Source organism: Peromyscus leucopus, chromosome 2 (assembly GCF_004664715.2).
Source record: "Peromyscus leucopus breed LL Stock chromosome 2, UCI_PerLeu_2.1, whole genome shotgun sequence".
NCBI lineage: Eukaryota > Metazoa > Chordata > Mammalia > Rodentia > Cricetidae > Peromyscus > Peromyscus leucopus.
In genome coordinates this window covers 37374765-37396919 of record NC_051064.1, presented here as the reverse complement: position 1 = coordinate 37396919, position 22155 = coordinate 37374765, and positions in this window count along the sequence as shown.

The following is a 22155-nucleotide window of genomic DNA, read 5'->3' as shown; positions in this document are numbered from 1 at the left end:
CAGGCGCCGGGAAGCCGCTGAGGGCGCGCTCGTCGCCCCCTGGCGGCCCGGAGGACGCACGCTGGGTGCCGCCGCCGCCGCGGCCGCCGGCCTGCCGCGAGGGCGCCTGCGCCGACCCGACGCGTGTCGGCGTTGTCAGGGATGCTCGCGGTGAGGTAGCCAGCCGCGCGGCTGCAGCAACCCACGGGACTGCACGGTTGCAAAATTCCGGGTTGAGAAAGTCTAGGGCGGAGATCTTGCAACCCCTTCAAAGGGCAGGGCAGAGGGGCAAGGTTCTGAACTTACCTGCCGCTGCTTTTGAGAAACGAAAATGAGGAATGTTTGTTCGCAGCCGCTTTTCCACTTTGACACCTCTAATTGTCCTGTTTCTTGCCTGTGCACTCCAGTTTTTTGTTTTGTTTCCTTCTTCCACTGTCTTTACACCCATTTTCCGGTCACATTGTTCCTAATGCTATGAATTTTAAGCTTGCTTTTCTTTCCACTAATTTGACCTATTCCTCCATGAGCACTTCTCGGTCCCATTCCTCAGCTCTGCTGCCTCTCTCAGTCTGAGTAATCTTGATTGAGCCTGGTGTAACTTGTGCTTTGATAGTGTATTTGGAAAAAATAAACATATTCTTTCTTCCCTTCCCCTCCTCTTCCACTACCCATTCATTTCTTTCTTCCTTTTCATTTCTGAATGGATTCCTCTCATACTGATTTTATTTAAGATTATTTAGAAATAGTGAAATTGACCCATAAAGAAATACTGTGATTGACCCATAAGTTTTTTAAAGCCTACCAACAAAAAAATTACGTTTCCTAATTAATAATATTTTCCTAGACCGCGGTTGCAAAAACTTAGCCTTTTTGATTAAATGAAATAGATTGGTTGTGTCTAACCAATTTAAAGCAAACGGGGAGATTTAATTTTCTAAATGACTATTATTAATTAGACTGCACCACCATCATAGGGAAAAACATTAGAGGGTAAGTTCTCACTGTTGCTTATCATGTAACATTTCTCTGGTGACTACTATAAGGAATGTATTGGAAGGTGTAATAGATAGAAGCGAAAACTTGTGTTCTATGAGTTAATTGGTTAGTTATCCTGAAGGTGGCAGGCTGCTCCAAGATTTCCATCTTAGAGCTTTTAAGCAAGCTCGTAATTCAGTGAAAATTTTTTAAAGCCAGTTTCTCTGGGTGCCAAGAAATGCCCGTTGGCTTCATTAAGCTTGTTGTGTGCTTTAAGAAGTATAGTAGCAGTTCCATTCACTGCCTGTTAAAGTATTTCAAAAGTGAAAATCTCATTTTCATGTGATTCCACCAAACTGAGGGCAACAAGAAAGTAACCTTACACAGGAGTTTCCTGTAATTCCAGGGCAGCAGATAGCACAAAGTTAAAGATGTGTGGGTTTTCACATTCAGGCAGAGTCAGGTGAGCCACGTGCTTTGCCCCACCCTGGCCTGGGGTTACTCAAGTCCTCAAAGGCCAAAACAAGGCCCACAGACTCCAGCAGAAACCACCCTTGGCTGTCCTATTTGGTAATCATAATGGAAATAAATCCTGAACCATGAATGCATAATCCCAGCTCTTCTTGTCAAAATGCACAAAATAACAGGAGGTCTGAACTTAAGAATTCCCCTCTGGCTTACGTTTAAGGGTTGAAAGCAGGACCCCAGGGAAAGTTGGAGGTATGCTTTTCTCTCAGCCAAGTGTTGGAATAGGGCTGATAGGTGGTAATAAGTTAGACTAATGAGCTCCAAGTGTTGCTGACACACTGAAATACTAGTTTTTTAGAAGAGGCATTTCCTTTTGCTTTGTTTGTGGACAAAGTAGGTACTTATTTATTCTAAGTTCAGTTTCAATTGCTGACTAACATGCTCTTTCCATGTGGTGGCATTATTGCACCCAGGAAGGCTGGAACATAGGTAGGAATTGCGTCAAGGGTTTAAAATGTCATCTGTCTTTGCCAGGCACTAGCAGCAGTAAGAGTCCCCAGGCAGTCCCTCCATGCTTCCCTCGCTGTGTGGCACTTTCCTCTGGTCGAAATATTGCCTCCTAAAGCAAGAAGGATGCTTAGAAGACTCGGGAAGTAAACAGACCTCACAAATCTGGGAAAGCTGAAGTCTACATGATCCAGCAAGGCATAGGACAAGTGCTGGGGGAGGCTTGGAGCTGTGGAACCGCCTGCAGGTCATACACAGAGCTCCAGCTCTGTAATGCTAGAGCCGCCTGCAGGTCATACACAGAGCTCCAGCTCTGTAATGCTGGAGCCGCCTGCAGGTCATACACAGAGCTCCAGCTCTGTAATGCTGGAGCTGCCTGCAGGTCATACACAGAGCTCCGGCTCTGTAATGCTGGAGCTGCCTGCGGGTCATACACAGAGCTCCAGCCCTGTAGATTAGAGTGGTTTTTTTAGTGTAGCAGCTGCCCCTGAGTCATCCCTACCCCTTTAATTTATTCCTATAAGTAACCCCCAACAAATTCATCACCTTGCCAAGTTAGACTTTAATAGAATTACTGCTTTCTCTTTTCATTGGTCCCTAGATAAGGTTAGTAGACATTTATTCATGTCTTCCAAAAAAAAAAACACGTTATACATCATTCAGCCTCCTCAGCTGTTCTCTCTACTAGACTCTTACCACTGCACACCCCTTTCTTTGAACACACTTCTATGTCCTACAAAGCATTTTGGAAACTATACTCAGGAAACAGGTGACTGGAGCACAAGAAAGACCCCAAAGGTGCTATATTGGGCAAATTTCAGCCACTAGTGGGCCTCAGAAATGTATGAAGGAATGGCATCCTTATGAGGTATTGGTGTTGAGAGAGAACCTCTCTGAAACCTGTACTATAGGCCAGGAGCCAACAGATTTGCAAGAACCCAATTCGCATTTTATCCAAGGTATGTGTGTGGGGGTGTGTACGTGTGTATGTACATCTATGGGTATGTACATGTGGGTGCAGGTGCCTGCAAAGGCCAAAAGGTGGTGCCTGATCCCCTGCAGAAGGAGTTACGGGCAGTTGTAAGCTACCCAATGTTCTGGGACCCAAACTCTGCAAGAGCAATACACTCTCTTAACTCGCCAGCGTTTCTTTGCAACTTTAAACATTTTCTGTTGCAGAACAAAACCAGCCCAAACCATATTTTTTTATATCCATTGGTTCCTTTTCTTGCTCTCTATCACAGTAGACCTGGATCAGAGCAGTAAGCAGTACCCATGCCAAAGCCTGATTGCTATCCTGTCTTGACATTTACTCCATCAAACAAATCAGTCTGTTAATTTTGAGTTCAACCTCGCTGAAGTTGCCAGGACACAGACGGCTTGCAAACAGTTTCTTTTCCATAATGTAACATCTGTGGCCTTGAGCCCAGTTCCTGAAAGCATCCTTGTTCCTTTGTGACCTCATCATTTGGGCTTCTGCCCACATTGCTCTCCGCATGCCTCTTTTCCAAATCCCCATCAAAATGGCTCATTGAGCCCTGCTTATAGTATTCTAGGACTTTTTCTTGTCCCAAGTTGTAGTGTAGGTGGGGCCGAGACAGGAGCCTCAATGGGAGTAGTACTTCCAGGTCAAAGCTGGAACGGCTACCCACTACACCAAGTTCCAAATTCTTCCACGTTCCTCATCTAAGCTAATTTGAAGAACCCAAGAATCACAGGGTCAGGTTATAACCCCAGCAATAACTCCATTTCTTGGTACCAGTTTTCCTTATGAGTTGCTTTTAATGTTGCTGTGACAAAAAGCAACTTGAGGAAGCAAGGTTGCCTTTCCATTCACAGGGATATGTGAATGGAAAGAAGACAGTGGCCGGAGAGTGAGGCTGGTCATATTCCATCCGCAATCAGATAAATGCTGGTGCTCAGCTCATTTTCATTCAGTTCAGGACGTTCGCCCTTGGAATGCTGCCACCAACCTTCAGAGAGGGGCTTCTCACAGCAATAAATCCAATCCTGGGACTCCCTCCAGACATGGCCGGAGAACCACCAGTTTCTACGTTCTGTGACGTGGATGATCAGTAACCAGCATTGCTCTAAATCTCTAACATCCCAGCTGACCACAATCCCAAAAGTCTAGTCAGCCATCATGTAGAACCTTCAAGGTAGGACTGAATTTCTTTTCTGGGAACTTCAGTTCACACTTAGAATTATCAGCTGGCATTTATGCCCCCATGCAGGCACTGTTGTTACTGTCTTCATGACTGCCTTGGATTAGATTCCTGTTCTTAGCAAGTTAACACAAAAGAATAGCTTCAAACAAATAACTTAGTACCCTGCTTTTCTAGAGGTCAGAGTCCCAAAGAAATCTGTTGAGGATAAAATCAAGGTGTTGGCAGACTTTTCTTCCTCCAGAAAAACTAGGGGGGAGTCTCTTTCCTTATTTGTGTGTTCCCACAGGTTTCTTGCATATCTTAGCAGCCAGCAGTTACATCACTTCACTGTAGTCTCCTGAGTGGACAGGTCTGGACTGGATCCTCCTGTCTTTACCTCTCAAATACCAGTAGGCATGAACCACCATGCATGCCCAGTGTACTTTCCACTGGTGTTACAGTAGGATTTTCTTCCAGTTTACCTGTCTATCTCTCTACCTCTGTGTGTGTGTGTGTGTGTGTGTGTGTGTGTGTGTGTGTGTGTGTACATGTGGATACCAGAGAATAACTTCTTTCAGGAGTCAGTTCTCTCTTTGCATCTCAGTGAGACAGAGTCTCCCTGTTTCTTCCATATGGAGGTGGTGATTCTCTTGTGTCTGCCTCCATCTTTCCACATTGCCTTAGGAGTTCTGGGATTACAGATGTCATCACATCCAGCTTTCTGCATGCTTGGTTCTAGCAATCAAACTCAGTTCATCAATTTGTACAATAAGCAAACCTTTAACATCGTGAGCTACCTCACCAGCCCTGCAATAGAATTTTCTGTGAAACTCAACAACTAATCCTAAAGCTCCCCAGAGAGAGAAAACAGGACAAGTAGCCCATAAATCTCTGAAAAACTGAAATGGGAAGGACTGTAACATATCAGAAGATCTTCAGGGCTCTCTCAGTGGGCACTGAAAAATGTTTAGTGAGCAAGTGTAATGCAGCATGAGAGTCTGATTATATATAGCATGCTGATTAAGAACATCCTGTTGGTACTTCAATGGCTTCCCACATCATTTATTTACCACTTCCATTTAATTTTCCCTTGTCATTGGGAATTTTGTTTCCTGCCTCAATTTTCAACCCAGTTTCCCCCATATCAGTTTTCTGAATGTATCCAATCCTCCACACCCCTACAGACTTGATTGTCACAAGAGTAAGGAACGTCTCCTGGTGGTTTGGCTTAATACGGTGAGGTCATTTTCCTCTGCCCAGAACAATTCAGTCAGTACAGCGACTCTCTATCTTGGCCTTTGCAGAGGAAACATTTGGCACGGAAAACAACGTGAGATGCAAACATTCAAAACTACTTTTTATTTCAAACATCATAAAAGCATGGAATTTACATTCCAGGAATTCCAGAAGAGCTTCAGAAAAGCTTTGAAAGTCAAACTCGAACCAGAGCTGTTTGTCTTAGCTGGGGAACCTGGCTTAGAAACTCACCAGCCAGAGCCTGTGCTGTTCACTCTGCCAATCTGTCTTCTCAAGTCTGATCCTTTCTGCTTGCACTGTCTCTCTGACTCCTCCTTAGCAGCCAGGGCAATCACATGAGCCTGGCCACAGACAGACCTGATTCTGGATGGTGGTTATGTTACTTCCGACTACATGGTCTTGCAGTAATTTCTTAGATCTTTTGATACTCAGCTTCCCTCACTACATGAATACTACCCACACTTACAGATTGCCATGAGACTTAATCCATTTGAAGTAGAGGGATTGGCAAATAGCAAACATTCAATATTTATTCACTATATATGTAATATTTTACAATTAATTCTTAGGTTTGATTAACCCGTTAGATTGTAGAAATTAACATTTTCAGATAGTTCACAAATACCTTATTATTGTAGCATTTTCTTACAGTCTTTTGGTCCCTGCTGAGATGGACCCTGAGCCTTGGGAAGAGAACACATAGATACAGATGTCCCATTTGTGGCTGAGCACTCCATGGACACCTTTTTTCTTCATTTGACTTGAGTTTCTGCATCAGCCACCATCCTCTACACTCATGAGAGCTGAAGCTGCTAACTTATGGGTAGTGAGACGCAAATTTAGTGGGTAGTTTGATAGCATGCCCATTAACAGTAGTAGGTTTGCCCCTGCAGTCTACAAACTCCCAACCATGGCTTCCTGACAGATTTTTAATTCTAGGCATCATTTCCTTCTGTGGCATCACCCTTACATCCATCTATTCCAAGGGTAGTTCGTAGGCAGCTTGGAGGTCTGCTGCTGTTTTTAAACTCTAAGCAACACATAAAGCGCCTTTGCATGTTTTTCTTAGAGTGGTTTCCTATCTTCAGCTTTTACCGTTGTAAGTACGTTTCTCCCTTGTATTTTGAAACCTGCCCTTTTGTTAGTTTCCCTCTCCATTCATCTCTAAGGATCACACACAGCCTATTGCTAAGCTTCAGTGGACAGAGACCCCTGCCAGAGCTCATTTCTGTTGGATTTATGACTTTGTTAACCAAGGCAAGGGAGGCAAGTGTGCCTAGGCAGAATTCTGTAATGACTGGTGAGTTTGGGTATAGAAATAGCCAAGCCTAACTGAGCTAGAGAACTGTGAGACAGAGCCATACCCTGTTTTAAACCTCTAGTTATAAAGCAACAAGAAATTAATGTGGCGATATGTCTGGGAAGTAAGTTTGGGGATCAAGTGAGTAGTGGATGAGTGAATAGGAAGAGAGAAACAGGGAGACTGGCTGAAGTCTTCACAGGCCAGGAAGTGGAAGTCTTTAGGCGCAGGAGCATGGAGCTTGCTTTTTATTCTCTCTGTATAAAGACTCTTGACTGGAAGTCAGAGTGTTGTAGATATCTCTTAGCAAGATGATTGGTACTCACAAAAAAAGGATGCTTTGCAAAAGTCCAGGTGTGACGCTGTTACTGTCCATTTGAGAGGTAAGTGGGTCTCTCTGTTTCCTGAGCCATATCTATTTAATTAAAAGTCTTTGGAGAAAAGATGTTTAAATATGCCTCCCATTTTATCTGAACAAATAGCAACAGAAGTATAGATATTAAGATTTGTGATCAGAGGCTGAAGCAGAAGACAGTCATTTTAATGTTCTTGTACCACTCCACATAATTAAAACGTTTCAAAAGAGCTTTAGATTGAATAGAAGCTCAGGATGTGTAAGCGCAACCACCATTGGCTTGAAATCTCCTGCCAATGACAAGTAAAATACCAGTTCTAGCTACAGACCTCAACAGAATGATAAAGTGTGTGTGTGTGAGAGAGAGAGAGAGAGAGAGAGAGAGAGAGAGAGACAGAGACAGAGACAGAGACAGAGACAGAAACAGAGATTGAGAGTGATTGACAGAGAGAGAGAGAGAGAGAGAGAGAGAGAGAGAGAGAGAGAGAGAGAGAGAGAGAATTTCCTTCTTTGCCAGGACAACATTGCAGAGGAATCAACTTAAAAAGAGGAAGGATTTCGGCTCTCATTTTCTGAGACTCTAGTCTGCGTTCACTGGGCTCCGTTCTTTCTCTGGCTGGGATAATACAGAGCACCACAGTGGGGAGTGTGTGCTGAAAGAAACTGTTGTCCTTATGGTATAGGAAGCAGCATGGGAGCAGGGAAGGACAAGATACAGTTCACAAGAGCACACCCCAGGATCCATTCCAAAGTTTCCATCACATATCGAGAGCCCATAGACTTTTGCATGGGCCTTGGGGGCAGGGTCATTCCAGCTCCAAACTGTATTTGTGTATGTACATACTTATGTGTACAGGAAGCTTTTATTTTTATGAAAATGTTAATTTATATGTCTATATAATATTGGGATGGTTATACGTTTACTATAAGAATTTGTGTTTATACAAAAGAAAATCTCTTGCTTGTTGGATAATTAGTAATAGCCTTTTAAATAATGTATTTGTTTTTAACTTTTTGGTATTTTACTTATTTTTATGTGTATGAGTGCTTGCCTGAATGTCTACTTATTCATTGTGTGCCTGCCTGTTGCTATCAAAAGAGGATGCCAGATCCCCTGGGACTGGAGTTGAAGATGGTTGTGAGCTGCCATGTGGATTCTGGGAATTAAACCCAGGTTCTCTGGAAGAAGAGCTAGTTCTCTTAACCCACTGACCCATCTCTCCAGCCCCAGCAGCAATCTTTAAAAAAAAAAAGACTGTATTTTAGGTACAGTGTGGGAATCCACAAAGGTTTCCTAGTGAGATCTGAGCTTGCTTTAAACTGCAGGGCTGCAATAGGGTGCAGCCTATTCCAGACACCTGGTGACGTGCATGGTCACCAGGTGTCTGGAATGGTCTGGACTTGGCTATGCTGGGGGGAGGTCTTTGCTCCACCCCTTGGCATTCCTTTAAAATCCCTTTAGTAGAGACAGAAGGGGCTGGTGGGTTTGGACCAGGCCCTCCTGAGGCTATCCTGTGTTTTCTATCTGTCTCTCTCTCCTCTGTATTTCTATCTACATACTTCTTGTTTCTCCCTGATCAAAAGTACCCTAGGGGTTGCGGGGAGCTCGTCTCCCTCAGTACAGACCTAAATATAACTAATCTCTTCTATCTCATTATACTCATTCTATCATTATACATTTATAACTAGTTAAATTTCATCTATATATTTTCCAATTTACTTCTCCAAATTATTTTAAAGCAAATGTACTATTAGGCTACCATATCTGGATTCCTTGAATACAAACAGTATTATATACTGTAGTATAATTTGTTATGAAGATGGTATTAAGTAATTGATGACAGAGTGACATATAAAGTGTGGATATGTTGTACAAAGATTTAATCTAAGTCCCAGGCAAGACTGGTTGTGGTAGAGTGTGATTCTGTCACATTACTATGAAAAGCTTGCAATTTAAAATGTCTTTCTTATTTGTAGAATTTTCCATTTAATATTCTCAGATCTTATTGAGAGGTCACTAAAATAATAGAACATGAAACTATGCACAAGAATAGAATAGTATGTAGGATTTGAATTAGCTTACATTCATTGAATTTTATTATCTTTTTCACTGAGCTTCGTCAATAACATAACAATATGGATATTAAACACATTATGCATATTATGGTCAATGGTGATCATCACAGCAATAGAAATATTTACCAAGACATTTGGATTAACACGTGATCTAACATTCTGGAGACTCTCATGTGCAGGCCCTTGCCAAGATATAAGAAAAAAATAGAAAGCTCATGATCCCCTCCGCCTTTCCCTGCATGCTTGCTAGAGACTTCCCATAGTTCGATAGTTTTCTTCCCTCTAGAAGGCTGGGTGGTTCATCCAAAGAGTGGTCTGTAATTTCAAGATGCCTAAACTTATCTCATCTAGCTCATTTCTGCCTCCATTTCTGCTAAAATGCCATATTTTGTTTTCCCTGGTAAGTTTGAAACAGATGAAAAAATAAAATGCTGTTCATGAGAACAATGTCTCACCCCAGCTTTATTACCAGTCCCTTAATATCTTCCCAAACCATCATTCTGGCTGACAGCTTTACTTTGTATACAAGTGACTAGTTGCCTATTTTTCCAACACAGAAATCAACAAAACAGATAGAAGGTTCACAGACACATAAATAGTGGGCATCTGTGATGTGGTGTGTGTTTTAGGAGAAGGGAGCAAAGGATGCCAATGCTCTGATTCAGAAGAATGTTTGACGTGGTACCTGTGTATACTGTTCTTGTCTCTATGACATTGAAGCCATAAATAGCCTCAAGTGCTCACAGTCCAACAAAGCCACCAGTGGTATAACTGTGCCTCCAGGGTCTACTATAAATACTCTTCTGTGTTTGTACTTGGAAAATAGGAAAAAAAAATCCACGGCAAACTAAGAGTTTATTCTTTTATAGCAGCCCAGAGCACACAAGGACTAATTGTGTAGTGATTAGTGTTTCTGCCACATCCAGATACAGCTAAGTCTCAATATGCACTTTAGTTACAAAAACCAGTTCTGCTTATGGCTTGCTGATATGTGTTTATGAGATATATGAAAAATATTTGTTGATTGCCGTAACGAAGTTTCTGCTGCCTGATGCCGTCTATGCTTATACAGTGAATGAGAATGTTTTGTTTACTAGGTAGCTGTTGTCAAATTGACACAGCTGGGGTCATCTGGGAAGAGGAACATCAACCAAGAAGATGCCTCAATCAGACTGCCTAGCAGAGTTCCTCCATGGTCTCTGCTTCAGTTCCTGCCTCCAGGTTCCTACCTTGAGTTCTTGCCCTGACTTCCCTTGGTGATGGAGTGTGACCTGAAATAAAGCCTTCTTCCCCAGGTTACTCTTAGTCGTGGTGATCATCACAGGAATAAACATTTGAATTAACACATGATCCAACATTCTGAAGACTCTTATCTGTATGGTCCTACCAAAGACATAAAGCCAGTGAGACAAAACCCCATCTGTCTATTGCATTTAAAACACAGTATAAAACCAAATTCTAATCACTCTACTTGTGCAATTGACCATATTGAATTGTTTAGGATGGTGCTTAGGACCTATAAATCACCCAGAATAACCATCTCATCATTCAATGAGCAATTACGAATTGTCCACATTTCCCTCCTTTAACTGTGGCCCCGCCCCTGCCCCACCCCTTCCTTTTTTCCCATTTCTGATGCCTGAGACTGCTCTAATATACCTCCAAATGCTCCCAACTACCTCTTCCTAGAAAAGTTCTACTGGCCAGGAAAACCAAAGTATTCTACTTGTGTCTATTTTAATGTTAATTGTTTTGGAATGCCATTTGTTCATTAGCTAAAAACAATAGAAACTATAGTTTTGGGAAAAACAACAGTTTATTGAAAATTGCAGCCACATCATAAAGGAAACTCTGAGGGGCAGCTCCAAAGAACTCAGCTTCAAGATATGTCAGCATTCTGGGACTCAAGTCCAGCCGACTCCTCCTACTAGATTTTTTTTTTTTTCTGTCCCAGAACTAAATTCTCAGGCAAAAGATGGCAGTCAACTTGATTGGGTTGTATGTATAGCCTGGGGAAGGGTTGGAGAGGTAAGCATCCCTACCATAACCACAGTGAGGTGAGAGAAGGAAGGAACACACTGAAAACCATCTGTGGTGATGTATTGTGTATCCCAATAAACTTACCTGAGGATCAGAGCACAGAGCCAGCCACTAGATTAAACATAGAGGTCAGGCAGTGGTGGCACACACATTTAATCCCAAGCAAAGGCGTGAGATCTCAAGTGCTGGGATTAAAGGTGCATGCCACCACTGCCTGGCTCTGTTTCTAATCTAGTGGCTGGCTCTGTCCTCTGATCCTCAGGCAAGATTATTAGAGTACACAATATATCACCACAACCATCACTGCAAACTCTTAAAATTGACTCTCCTGCTTTAAATTTTCCTTGTGGGACGTGAAGATTTACTTTTGGACTTTCTGTATTTCTTCAGGTTTAATTACCTAGTTTTCAGATGCAGCAATCTTGTGTGATTGGTCTTGATTTGAGCTCTGGACTATGTTTGCCACCCAGATTATCCCACAGTTTCAGAAAGAGGCAATCTAATGGCCCCATGGTCTGGGTTGTTGGTAATTCTTCAGCTAAGGCAGCACCATCTGCTGGCTTTGGGATGAATAAACCAAGCAGACACAAACTCAAAAGCTAGAGGAATGGCTCGCCTGCCCTGAATTCAGGTGTGGTGATTCCCATCCCCTGTTATTTCCTATTGCAGGGAACTGTTTTCAATCCAGCATTGGAGAGTTACACAGAAAAGAAAAGCAGTTATTGCCAGGCCTGCAAATTCAGAAGAGTGTGGAAGTGTGTACTTATTGTGGAGGGATAATCACGGTTAGAAAATAGAACAATAGCACTGGTGGTCTATTAGAACTGTATAATTATTAAGATGGATGGTAGTTTTGAAACGGAAGACTTAAAGGACTTTATAGTTTACATTTTTCCTAACATGTAATGGGCAGGAAGGAGACAAGCAAGAGGATGATGGATGGAGACTGGCAGAACATCAAAGACAGTCAGTCACTGTGAAGAGTAAGCCAGATTACAATTTACTGTGGCTCTGGACAGCGTGGCATCTTCCCTAGATCTGTGACAGCAGCCTCAGCCTCTCTCTCTCTCTCTCTCTCTCTCTCTCTCTCTCTCTCTCTCTCTCTCTCTCCCCCCCCCCCCCCCAGGAAATGGGGCTTGTTACTGACACCTTTTCATAGTATAGACCATTCCATGATCCCAAGAACACCTTCTGATTGTTCTCGGATAGAACTGTCTAATTCTACCTAGAAGACCCATTCTTAAGACCTCTCCTTGTTTTTGCAACAACCCAGGTCCCGGGGATAATGGAGTATCATCCCAACTGAAGATAATACAAAATAAATAAATAAATAAATAAATAGGCACAATTTACTCACCTGGGGCTAAATCAAAGAGGGTACCAGAGGGAGAACATCCAAGGATGTGTTCCTGTGATGAAGTGAAGACTGACTCTCTTTCTCACGAGAGAGAATATCAACAGTACTTAGAGCAGCAACCATGCCTGCACTGTTTTGTATGAGCATCCTGTCATTGTTTATCATCTTTATATTCAAATCAGGGTCCCCACTACACTTAAGTCCTGTCGGCTTATACTGGAAACACTTGCCTCCATATTTCCACAGAATACCACGCAGAGAGTTGCAAACAATACATGTTCTATAAATATTCATTGCTGATAATAAAATGTAAGTTCACAATTTTTATTTTTAAAATCAATTGCATCTTAATGGAAATTACTGATTTACTCTTCAACTCTGCTGTGTTCCCACATGCAAGCTCTTAAGCTTTTTAGGTAAATCCTTGGTACTGATAGAAATATTATTTTAATCTGGATTACCATGAGGCAATTAGATTTGGCACACAGGTTGTTGACACAGAACTGTAAAACTAGAAGAGACCCAAGCTTTGACTCTCTAGCCTGTACTGTCCAGGGTAAATAATTGGTATTTTAAACAGTACTATTCACATAGCATGAAAGATTTATTTAATGTGAACATATATGATAAAATGGCTTTGGTTATTTTTATGCAGAACATAAGATACGACTATTTTAGACATCTTTTTAGGCAGTGCCTTAGATCAAGCACATGGACATCCCGTGTTCTTGATCAGGGACTTTTTCGCTAAGTACCACAAGCTGAATGGCTTAAACAGTTCTGGAAGGGAGACATAAGCACAAAGGTCTAGCAGGTTGCTTTCTTCTGAGAACTCTGAGGGAAATTGTTCTGTCCATCTTTGTGTTAGTCGAGTTAAACTGCTATTAAAGTACCATAGACAACATACTATGCCATTCCACATGACAGAAAGGTTGTTGTTTGTTGTTGTTTGGTTCTGGAAGCCAAAGGCAAAATCAGCATGCTAGTGTGGTCAGGTTCTGACGATTTCCCAGTCTTCTGAGTTAGAGACTCAGAAAATTCCTGTCTGCCCCATGATGGAATGAGGGAGCTCTCTGAGGTTGCTTTCATCAGACACTGATCCCATTCATAAAGATTTAATCCTTGTTACTTAATCCCTTCTAAATATTCCATGGTCTCACATGTGTTATCACATTGTAGGTTAGGATTTAAACTTGGGGCTTTTGGCAGAGCGTGAACACTATGTTCAGAGTAATATTTCTTGTCTTGCTTTTGTGTGGTTTGCAGGTAAGCCTGGCAGTTCCTTGGCTTGCAGAAGCACTTCCCGCCAGGCCAGCCTTCATCTTCACAAGGAGACTTCCTCTGTGTATGACTATGTCCAAATTTTCCCTTTTGAAGAAAACAGTTGTACTTCTGTAGGGGTACTTGCTCTACTCCATGATGATCTCATCTGAACTAATTCCATCTAGAATGTCCCAGTCTACAGTCATGTGCTGAGAGTTAGGATTTTGACATAGAAAGGTGCAGACAATAAAATTCAACCTGTAACATGTTCTCATGGTTTAAAAACTTATTTCTAAATAAATTATTTCTTTGTTGAAATTTTATACTATTTCTCTTTCTCCTCACTTAGAAGTAGGACTGAATTGGCTTCTTACCTAAGGCAGAAAACAACCCCATTTAATCCATTATTTGCTCCCACCAAAGCAGGCAGGATGGTCATTGTAGTTTGATATTCACTAGGTCCTTGTCTTTTGAGTGAGGCTATGATGGTCTAAAGTCAGGATCCACAGCAGGACATTGCTTCCCTGGCTACTACCCTGGATACAAACCAGGAAAAACCCTGCTCCTGCTATTGAAAGGAGGCAGACCTCAGTCAATTTTAGTTCTTTGCTAAAGAGAGTTGGAAGTCAAACAGTCAGAATCAGGAGGGACACATAGGATCTTCAGGCTAGCTTTCATTCTGAGCTTGTGTTCATTTTTACTATTGAAGGCACTGATTGGTATTACACTGAGTCTGTAGGTTGTTTGGGGCAGTATAGTATAGTAATGGTAACAAAATTTATTCTTGCAATCTACAAGTATAAGACTCTTGCCTTATAGGTGACCCTGATAAATACAACCCAGAGTCGTCTGTTGGCATCCCTCTTTCCGCTTATATCTCACTGCTAGAAATGTCATATTTGGTTGTTAACTCTCAGAAGCCTGTTCTCATGAGAGACAGAGAGGGAGGGGAGGTGGAGAGGAACTGGGAGGAGTAGAGGGAGGGGAAACTGTAATCGGGATCTATTGTTTGTGCAAAGAATCTATTTTCAGTAAATGGAACACAATTTTAAAAAGAGATACATAAAAAGCTGGGCGGTGGTGGCGCACGCCTTTAATCCCAGCACTCCGGAGGCAGAGGCAGGAGGATCTCTGTGAGTTCGAGGCCAGCCTGGGCTACCAAGTGAGTCCCAGGAAAGGCGCAAAGCTACACAGAGAAACCCTGTCTCAAAAAAAAAAAAAAAAAAAAAAGAGAGAGAGAGAGAGAGAGATACATAAAAGTCTTCCCTTCAGTGACTAGCTCCCCTCTGCAGCATTCTCTGATGCCATCACTTTCTCCTGACACTGCTTCCTGTTCCAGTCAGAGCCACTCCAAAACCCCCGACTCCCACCACTGTCTCTCACAATTGTTTCTCTTGCCATTTGTGATGCTTTGGGACACTTTCTGAGCTGTCTGACTTTAGATTCCTTTTTAGCTCTGGACATTCCTTCATCTTTAGAGTCTGTACAGCATTGAAAACTCTCTAATTTAGATGTTCTTACTTTCCTGACAACCCCTCTACCTCTTTAAGCCTGGGATCATGGGGCCTCTACTCTGAATTTGTGTACTGTTTCCTTTTCCACCATGAGAAATGGATGATGGAGAAGCCCGCACCCCGTGGAAACACTTCACTCGGGTTCTAGCACTTTCAACTCATCAGGCCAAAGGGCAGGGGAGATCACTGCACTCACGATGGCCATCAGGTAAAGCTCTTGCCACAAACTATTGTTTCTACAGCCTGAGAGACAATCCCAGCTGTTTCTAGTAGTTTCCAAAAGGCATACTTTAGCGAAGATCACATTATAGCAGGATCTGGCATCTGTTTCCTCCTTCAATGCTGCAGCTCTGGCTCCATTTTCCTTCCCTCCTAGAAGAGGAAGTGGCTGAGCTATTGCTTTTCTGCTGTGTGGACAGTTCAAGGCTAACCTGACCCATGATGCCTATATCCATAGCATACTGAATGTGCCTTTCAAGACAAAAGCACTCTCCACAGCTCATTTAGCCCAAACCACAGGGAGTGTCTTCTGCCTCCACCTTCCTTCACAGACTATTTCTGTGGTACTAAGTGCCTACATAAAGATATTGAAGACACCTCACACCAGCACACCTGAAAGCTCTGCAACAAAAAGAAGTGAGCATACCTAATAGGAGTAGATGACAGGGAATAATCAAACTCAGGGCTGAAATCAATAAACTAGAAACAAAGAGAACAATACAAAGGATCAATGAAACAAAGAGTTGATTCTTTGAGAAAATCAGCAAGATAGACAAACCCTTATCCAAACTAACTAAGAGGCAGAGAGAGAGTATCCAAACTAACAAAGTCAGAAGCGAAAAGGGGAATATAACAACAGACACCAAGGAAATCCAAAGAATCTTTAGGTCATACTTTAAAAAACCCGTGCTCTATAACATTTGAAAATATAAAAGAAATGGATAATATTCTCAATAGACACCACTTACCAAAGATAAATCAAGATCATATAAACAATTTAAATAAACCTATATCCCCTAAGGAAGGAAATAGAAGCAGTCATTAAAAGACTCCCAACCAAAAATAGCCCAGAGCCAGATGGTTTTAGCATAGAATTCTACCAGACTTTCAAAGAAGTGTTAATGCCAGTACCCCTCAAATATTCCACAAGATAGAAACAGAAGGACCATTGCTCAATTCATTTTGTGAGGCCAAAGTTACCCTGATACCCAAACCACACAGAGATCCAACAAAGACAATTGCAGACCAAATTCCCTTATAAACATACATGCAAAAATACTCAATAAAACACGTGCAAACTGAATCCAAGAACACATCATGAACATCATGTACAATGACACAACAGAAAGATCATCCACTATGATCAAGTAGGCTTCATCTCAGACCTGCAGGGATGGTTCAACATACAAAAATCTGTTAATGTAATCCAACACATAAACAAAAAAGAAACAAACAAACAAAAACCACACGATCATCTCATTAGATACTGAAAAAGCCTTTGACAAAATCCAACAATCCTTCATGATGAAAACCTTGGAGAGATTAGGGATATAAGGAACATACCTAAGCATAATAAAAGCAGTTTACAACATGCCTATAGCCAACATCAAATTCAATAGAGAGAAACTCAAAGTGATTCCACTAAAATCAAGAATAGGACAAGGCTGTCCACTCTCTCCATATCTATTCAATATAGTATTTGATGTTCTAGTGTGAGCAATAAGGCAAAAGGAGATCAAAGGGATACAAATTGGAAAGGAAGAAGTCAAAGTATCACTATTTGCAGATGATATAATAGTATCCATAAGCAGCCCCCAAAATTCTATAAGGGAACTCCTATAGCTGATAAGCACTTTCCAGGAAATGGCTGGACACAAAATTAACCAAAAACAAATTAGTAGCCCTCCATATACAAACAATAAATAAGCTGAGAAAGAAATCAGGGAAACAGCACCCTTTACCACAAATAATATAAAATATCTCAGTGTAACTCTAACCAAGCAAGTAAAAGACCTGTATGATAAGAACTTTAAGTCTTTGAATAAAGAAATTGGAGAAAATTTGAATAAAGAAATTGGAGAAAGATGATCTTTCTGTTGTGTCATCAGAAGATGGAAAGATCTCCCACGCTCTTGGATCAGCAGAGTTAATATAGTTATAATGGCCATCTTACCAAAAACAATCTATATATTCAATGCAATCACAGTTCCTTACAGACCTTGGAAGAAGAATACCCAACTTCATATAGAAAAACAAAAAAACCAGGATAGCTAAAACAATCCTGTCCAATAAAAGAACATCTGGAGGTATGTTCAAGCTGTACTACAGAGCTATAGTAATAGAAACCACATGGTATTGGAAAAAAATAGATAAACTGATTAATGGAATTGAATAAAAGACCCAGACATAAATCCACACACCTATGGACACATGATTTTTTATAAAGAAGCCAGAAATACACAATAGAAAAATAAAAGCATCTTCAACAAATGGTGCTGTTTTAACTGGATGTCAGCATATAGAAGAATGTAAATAGATCCATATCTATCACCCCACATAAAACTCGAGTTCAAGTGGATAAAAGACCTCAACATTGAACCTAATAGAAGAGTAAGTTGTAAATAGCCTTCAAGTAATTGGTACAGGGAACAACTTCCTGAACATCATGCATTAAGAAAAAAAATCAATAAATGGGACCTCATGAAACTGAAAAGCTTCTGTAATGCAAAGGACATTGTCATTCAGAAAAAGTAGCAACTCACAGAATAGGAAAAGATTTTCAATAACTCCACATCAGATAAAGGGCTAATATCCAAAATATATAAAGAACTCAAGAAACTAGACATAAAAAACCAAATAATACAATTAAAAATAGGCTACAGAACTAAACAGAGAATTCTAAAAAGGGGAATCTCAAAATGGCTGAGTGCAAAGAAATTTTCAACATTCTTAGCCATCAGGGAAATACAAATCAAAACTACTTTGAGATTCCATATTACACCTGTCAGAATAGCTCAACTCAAAAACCACAATGACAGCTTATGCTAGAGAGGATGTGGAGCAAGGAGAACACTCCTCCATTGCTGGTGGGAGTGCAAACTTGTACAGCCACTATGAGTAGAGATTTTCTTGGCAGCTTATTCCTACTATCTGCATACACACTTCCCCCAAGGTACCTTGTGAATAACCTTAGCTATCATTTTAATGGTGATTTTCTATATTCCTAGTATAAACTCAAACTTTTTGTTGATTGAGTAATTATCTAATTCCTGTACTAATTCTAAAGTGCATGAGCTCTCACAAAGTATGTGTGGCTATCTAACTTTGCATTTTGTCTTTTTTGCAGGGAGAGGGTGCTAGAAACCTTATCCAAGGCCTCACACTTGCTAGAAAAGCATTCTACCACTAGCTAAATCCTGAATTCTTGTAAACCTAAGATTATGAAATACTGATAAAAATGCCCTTTTGGCATGCCTGCCCAGTGTCCCTAGGTCAACTTCACTAGGTGAATCTATGCACTTACAAACAGAATCTTGTACATTCTGCTGAAGAGCAGAACTAATTACCTTAAATTGTCACCTATTCAGCCCTGATATTTGTTTGGGAGACCAACACTACTTTCAGCAACCAGTCACTGTGCTTGAAATGTCACATGGGCCCAGATCGACAATAAGCACTCCCTTTCAAATTATATATACCCCCATGGTATGCTCAAAAATGTTTAATAGCTGGTTCAATGACTCCCAGCGGAAAAGCCTTTTTCATAGGATTTGCTCATTTTCGCAGTGTGGTCTTGCTTTGATTCATGCCAGCCTGATGTTGCCAAATTCCTGAAATTTTACTAATAACTTTAGTAAATGGCACAGCTGCTGGCTGCAGCTTACCCCTGTCCATATGGGACAGAAGAGGGAGGATGTGGGTTTTACTTCCACAGGGAACCATGCGTCATCAGGGTACGAGAGTTAACTACTCACAGCTAGAGAAAAATTCTGACACAGAGCAGTGATGTTGAGAGTGATGTGGGTCACATTATTCCCTTGAAATGTGTGGTAGACTCAGCAAGTAGAAATGTTTTCACAGAAATCAGGCATGACACTTATCTCCTTATAGAGCAGGCTGTAGCAGGCAGGTATCTGTGTTGTATTCTGATCCTTCTTCAGTTTGTGAGTACATTACTATCTTAGTTAGGGTTTCCGTTGCTGTGACAACACACCATAACCAAACGCAACTTGGGGAGGGGTTTATTTGGTTTACACTTTCACATCACAGTCCATGCTCTAAGGAAGAAGTCAGGGCAGGAACTCAAGGCAGGTACCCAGAGGCAGGAGTTAATGCAGAGGCCATGGAGAAACACTGCTTACTGGCTTGCTCCTCATGGCTTTCTCAGCCTGCTTACTTACATACCCAAGGGCCATCAGTCCAGAAGTGGCACCACCCAAAAAGGTCTGGGACCTCCCTCATCAATCCTTAATCAGGAAAAGGCCCCCACAGTCCTGTGCATACGCAGATACTATGGAGGCAATTTCTCAGCTGTGGTTCTCACATCTCAGATAACTTTGGCTTATGCCAAGTTGACAAAACAACAACAAAAATAAGCAAGGTAGTTACCTAATGCAGGAAATACTGGGATTACTAATAAGAGGACTATTTATTAAAGGATTATTTTGAGAGGAACAACTCACTAATACAGGATAAGGCAGATTTAGTTCCAGCATCCTGGAAGGTCGAGAACTGGTCCCACACTGCTTCATACTGCCTGATTCAGTCTCCACCACCCAAGAGCACTCGAGAGAAGGGACCTGCTTACATACTCCCCAAGTCTTAAGCTAGCCAAGAGGCCATGCCGTAGGCACTGATACCTAAAGGCCATAGGTGGAATGAATACCCACTACAGTTACCCTCCATGACAAAGGAAAAACTAAGTTACAAATGGAGCTAAGGTTGTTGATCTGCTGACTTTAAAATAGAAAGGCATATGTTAGTGGAAAAGGCTTTGCTAAAATTCAGGTTTGATTGAGAAGCTGTATTGAGAAGGGTGAATATATTATTCTGGACCATTCAAGGGACCTAAATATAACTAAAAGTATAAGAAGAAAGGCAGAAGAGAAAACCTGGGAGACAACAGTGTGAGTTGTTTCTGGGTTGCAAATATAGGAAGGGTCTATTAGTAAAGCAATGTGTGCAAGCTTTGAAAGCTGGCAGACAGAAACAGTGTCTCCTAGAGTCCCTAAAAAGGAACTCATTCTATGGACACCTTGATATTTTGAGTCCCATATAGTATTTCTAGGCAACATATCTGTAATGTAATAGATGAACGTTGTTTCAAGCCTCTATGTTTATGATAATTTGTTATAGCAACAAACAAGACTTCATACAGATTAGACTGTGAACACATACTAGTCAAAGTTAAGCGTGCCACAGACCCACTGTACTGGGCTAGCACTTCTTTCAGCTCAGCCCCTTAGTCAAGTGTCTCCAAGCCACTGGCTCCGGAATGTCAGCTATGATTCTGCCTTTGGCCCTTTGGTCTTAGCTGCATTGAGTATTGTGATATTTGGGATCGGACTTCTCATATAGACTGTTCTTCTTCTACCAGCATGCAGCAGAGCCTATTTACAGATACCCAGTCAAGCTACCCCACATTGTATCTCTCCTGAGGACAAGGAGACTTAGTTAGTCATTGCTCTAATATAGCTCCTTTCCTACCAATTTCCACAGAACTCATTGTATGCTGTGTTCAAGGCACCTAAATCCTAGGCTTTATAATGGTGCTTATTGCCTCCATGAAGAAAGTTAACCCTTCCAAAAAGAAAGAACTCTTGTTACCTGTTTCGGCAAAATAAGGCAAAAATCCCTCACAATGGCATTCACAGCTTCCCAGAGTTTTGCCCCAAACTCCTTTTCTAAGGATATTTCTCAAAACTCTTCTACTGACATTTACATTCCAACCACAATGTCATCTAAAGCTACTTGCATTTTTCTGCTTCATAACTTCTATACATTCATCCATTTTCCCCACCAACACTATGTAGCACAGTTCCTGTTTTCTAAAACCATAAGCTGCAGAATGTTAAAAGATACAGAGAAGGGTACGTCGTTTAGAAAAAGGGAAGACCATGGATCTGACGCTGAAGGATTCATGCTCTAATGGAGGCTCCGTGAGACAATGAATATCAACAATGGAAGAAAGGGTCACATTTCCAGTGGAAGAACTAGGCTGGCTTGCATTCTTGGGATTCCTTCCCCACATCAGATGCAACCATAACTCAGAGAAAAGGGGTTGGGGAGTGGAAAGCTGGATTTCAGCCACCATTTTTAGCAGTCAGTTTCTTGGTCAACTAGGCAGAATGCTAAGCCTTCATTTACCCACAAAGGAAAAGGGAATGGGTAATCATCTTATCGCTGCATTGAGTGAGAGGAGTGAGAGTTACCAATGCTGTGTAATCTGAAAAGTACCAGGTACAGACGATCCCTGGTTGGTTATGAAGGCTTCACAACAAGCCACTCCCCCGGAAGCCACTTTGGTCTAAGGATTACTTTGAGATTATATTGGTCAAACTTCCCATCGTGAAGCAGCAGACACAAAGGGCTCTTGATCCTCCACCTTCTGAAGGCAGGACATAAATGAAGGCAATTCTGTTCCCCTCAGAGAAGGAAAACAGCTCTTATTGCCAGACACAGAGTCATTGCTGAGCTGTCTGCAAGGAGAACAAACCTTACTAGAATTACCCTTATCTTCTATGAGTTTCTCCCAAATATTTATTATACACACACACACACACACACACACACACACACACACACACACACACACACACAATTTACTGTCTAAATCTTTTGTTCTTTATCTTACCACCTTTTCAAAACTTGTCACTCTTTGTTAAAATGATAAATGCTCTCTGAGGATCTAACTACTT